This window comes from Cornus florida, unplaced genomic scaffold (assembly GCF_030987335.1).
Source record: "Cornus florida cultivar Cherokee Brave unplaced genomic scaffold, ASM3098733v1 CherokeeBrave_3.0.0_Hap2_Chr10, whole genome shotgun sequence".
Taxonomy (NCBI): domain Eukaryota; kingdom Viridiplantae; phylum Streptophyta; class Magnoliopsida; order Cornales; family Cornaceae; genus Cornus; species Cornus florida.
The window spans coordinates 54,927,475-54,931,995 of record NW_026775580.1 but is presented as its reverse complement, the minus strand read 5'-3'; the positions used below and the strand labels follow the sequence as shown (position 1 = coordinate 54,931,995).

Here is a 4,521-nt window from a genome sequence, read left to right as displayed (position 1 = left end):
ACCTTTGTGAGACTTTCTTTACTCAATCCCTTAGTTAAATCGTCGGCCCGCGTGGAGGCTTGTTTTTTTTAATTGTTCTTTGCATCATTGTTGTTAAAGCATAGGAGTATGGGTTAAGTGTTTATGGAAGAAGTCTAATTGCATTGTTATGAAGGCATAATGTTTGTCATTCTTTGTGTTTGTTGTGTTTTGCATTGTGCATGCATGGACGTCGTTCATTGAGACCAACTTTTGTCCCTCTTGATTTACATTTTGAATCCATCGTTAGAAATCCTAGGGGAAGAGGAAGTTCAAATAGATCCAATCTATCAATGGATGACCATAATGATGATCATGTTGAGGACCTTGGTCACATAGACCAACAAAGTATTCTTCATCCTAATGTGCACAATGAAAACATACAAGTACCATTAGGCATACCTAGGCCATACATTCACCAACCACCACAACAACAAGGCCAAGCTCCATATGGAATGCCAAGGCCAATGTATGTTCCATAACCTCCCATCATCAATCAAGGAATTCAAAACCAAGGTGTTCATGTTGCACCCCTAGTAGCTAATCCAACTCTTGCTTTAAGAGACCATTATGTGCCTAATGAGTATAATGCACCTACATGCATCCAATTGCCTCCATTTAGAGTACATCATTATGAAATTAAGCCACAAACCATTCAAATGCTTCCTAACTAACATGGACTTCCACGTGAAGAACCTTACAAGCATTTGGATGAGTTTTTTGAAGTATGTTCCACCGTAAAATATACGGACATGCCGGAAGAGGTCTTAAGACTCAAACTTTTTCCATTCACCTTAAAAGACAAGGTAAAGTATTGGTTTAACAATCTTAAGCCTTTTTCAATCACTTCTTGGGCAGAAATGCAATAAGAGTTCTTGAAAAAGTACTATCCGGTTTCTAAGACCAATGCCATGAGAACCTCAATTCGAGAATTTTCACATGGGGATGGAGAAACGTTTCATGAGGCATGGGAACGCTTCAATGAGTTGCTTAGGAAGTGTCCACATCATGACATGCCCAAATGGGAATTAGTTCAATATTTCTTTGAGAGCTTATATGACAATTATAACGGCATGGTTGATGCTTCCATAGGTGGCTCATACATTGATAGGCTTGAGGATGACGTGTGGTGTCTTTATGAGACCATGAGTGAAAATTCTTTGCATAGAACATTATCATCCAAGAATGGTAGAAATTCACAAGGTAGGAAGAGTGTTGGCTTACATTAAGTCGACCATTCAAATGAAATAGCCGCCGAAATGAAGTCTTTATCTCAAAGGTTTGATCAATTTTTTATTAGCCAAAACTCGACGAACCAAGTATTTTCCTTCCCTAACCATTCTCATCGTGCCTCAAATGAAACATGTATGACTTGTTCTAGTGTTCTTCATTCTACTTCTCATTATCCTCATAGATAAGTGCAAAATGAACCTAATGAACAAGTCAATGTAGCTTTTGCGAACCAAGGGAACAATCCTTATGGTACTCATTATAATCAAAGTTGGAGGAATCATCCAAATTTCTTTTGGAAAAAACAAGGAGAGGGCTCAAACCCTTCCCAAGGCGGTTTTCAAGGGAAGTACATTCCACCTCCACTTCAAAACCAAGGATCCCAAGGAAATACTAGAAGTCCCACCTTTGAAGAAAAAGTTTTGAATGCTTTGGGCACCGTAGAGGCTAACACTCAATTGCTTCATTCTCACTCTCAATTTATTGCGAAGCTAGAAACCCAAATAGGGCAAATAGCAAGCACTCTTAATGCAAGTGAGAAGGGAAAAATGCCTATTAATGCCCCACCTAAGTAGCAATGTGTTGTGGAAACCCATTCCTTATCGGAAGGCCACACCATTGAACATGTTAATGCGGTGACAACCTTGCGGAGTTGTAGGATTGTAGACAATCAAGTTGAAATGTCCAATGAAGAGAGTGAACCGGTGCAACCTCAAGTTGTCACCCGTCCCATTTCACATCCCATTCCTCCTTCATTTCATATACATGATCTTGTGAATGAGAAAGTCTTGAAAAATGTGTTTGAAAAAGAAGTTTTGAAAAATGATGTTGAAAAAGTTTTGCTGAAAAATGATTTGAAACAAAATGATTTAAAAACTTCTTGTGTTGAAGAGAGTTCAAAAGAAAATTCTGAAAAAGTGTTTGAACCAAAAGTTCCATTTCCGGATGCCTTAAAAGGATCCATTTCAAAGGAAAAGCAAAAGGCAAAAACCAAATGAAATTATGGAAATGTATAGGCAAGTGAAAGTTAATCTTCCACTTTTGGATGTAATCAAGCAAATTTCGACTTATGCCAAATTCTTGAAAGACTTGTGCACCCAAAAGCGGAAGAACAAGAGCCAAGCACCAAGAAAAGTGGTTTTGACCGAGCAAGTAAGCTCAATTTTGCAACATAACACTTTGCCAAAGTTTAAGGACCCCAGTTCACCTACTACTTCATGCATTAATCGGGCGCTTCTTGACTTAGGAGCAAGTGTCAACCTTCTTCCATACTCGGTTTATGTCAAATTGGGCCTAGGTGAATTAAAACCGACGTCGGTAGTTTTGCAACTTGCCGATCGATCTATTAAGAAGCCTAGGGGTATAATTGAGGATGTTTTGATTAAAATTGATAAATTCTTCTTCCTAGTTGATTTCGTTGTCATCCGGTCCCCAATCCTAAGAGCTAAATTCCCGTTATCTTTGGCCGTCCTTTCTTGGCAACCGCTAATGCCAACATCAATTGTAGGACGGGGATAATGAAGATCTCATTTGGCCACATGAAGATGAAGTTGAATATCTTTAATCCCACACCCAATTCATTTGACAAATATGAAAGAGAGGTTAATGTTGTAGATAAATGTCATGATCTTCAATGTCAAGGAAATAAGCATTTGTGTAAGACTAAAACTTCCAAAGAATCATCTTCAACCTTGCATTCTTAAAGTGTTGTTTCAAATTATTGCTTTGAAAGGGCATGGAAGCCCAAAGGTTGTGATTTCATAGACAAGGGACCAAAGGTTTCTTTTAAGCTTAATCCAACAAGTTTTTCAAAGAACCATTTGTTGGGTGGAGTTCAAAGCATCTATCACCCCAATAAGGAGGGGATGCATTATAAGATCTTTGATCCGGGCTAAAAGAGCCAAATGTCTTGCTAGAAACGTTAAAGACTAGCAAATACATTTCGTAGGGTGTCAAAACCCTATTCCTCCCCCATTTCTATCTTAAATTTTATTTCTTGCGAAGTCTAGATACTTGTTTTTGGTTCATATGGATTGATAAGAACTGTGATTAGGATTGCATGAATTTTTGTGTTGTAATTGAGCATTTTGCATAAGTTCGATCGATCTCAATTGAGAGTTCGATCAATCAAACTTCCACCTGTATCCAACACTTAGAAAAATTTTCTACCTGCATCCACCTGCATCTAAATCACCTCTCTGTCCCATCATTCGAACTTATTCTTAAATCGATCAGGAGACCTTCGATCGATCCAACTTCAAAGTTCGATCGATCTCATGATTTAACACTTAGAAAAATTTTGAGCCTGTATCAACCTGCATATTTCAGCTCTCTGTCTCATCGATCGAAACATTTCAAGATCGATCTGAAGTTTTTTTTGATCGATCCAACTTCAAAGTTCGATCGATCTTCAAGTTCCAACACTTAGCCAAATTTTTGAACCAAAAACCTGCATTTTTTTGCTCTCTGTTTGATCGATCGAACTCTTGTTCCGATCGATCTCAGTTCTTCATTTCATTAGTTTGACTTTGTTTTGACTTTTCAAATTTCAAAAATCCAAAAAATAATTTCATTTTTATTTTATATTATTTTATTTTTCAAAAAGTTGTCAAAAATTCAAAAATATTTTAATTTATTTAGTTTTTAATTATTATTGTTTATTCAATTAAAAAAAAAAAATCCAAAAATATTTTATTCCATTTTATTTTATTTTATTTTACAATTTCTTTTTAATTTTAATTCTAATTTTTAATTTTAGTTTTTCATTTTTCAAAAATTTCAAAAAATACTTTGTGAAGAGTTCATCATAGTTCGATCGATCTGAAGTCTCAGTTCGATCGATCGAACTAATCAGGAAATGTTTTTAAAATAGACCTGGAGGGTCTCAAGATCGATCATTTAGATCGATCTAACCCTCCAAACCCTTGTTTCCCTCGTTGCCGTCGCATTTACTCTCCATTTTTCTCATCTCCGGCGAGATCCAAGCTACACTTTCTCCCTCATCTCGGATTTCACTTCCTTTGTACCTTCTCCACTTCTCTCATCGTTTTGAGGTAAAATCTGAGATCTCATCTATGATTTAAGCTTCGATATGATGCTTACATGCTTTATATGTTACATCCATGCTTTATACATACTTGAATCTCCATTTTTGAAGCTTCAAATCACTGAGTTATAATTATGTATATATGTGTATATATATTTAAATATATGTTATATATATATTTTTTGATTCATTTTGGAGAATGGGCTTTCTACAGTGATGGGATTTGA

At 36.3% G+C, this 4,521-nt stretch overlaps 1 pseudogene; it reads right to left on the bottom strand.

The window, feature by feature from the left end:
• Positions 1 to 934: 934 nt before the first annotated feature.
• Positions 935 to 1,033, bottom strand: LOC132280405 (small nucleolar RNA R71; annotated as a pseudogene).
• Positions 1,034 to 4,521: the final 3,488 nt, after the last annotated feature.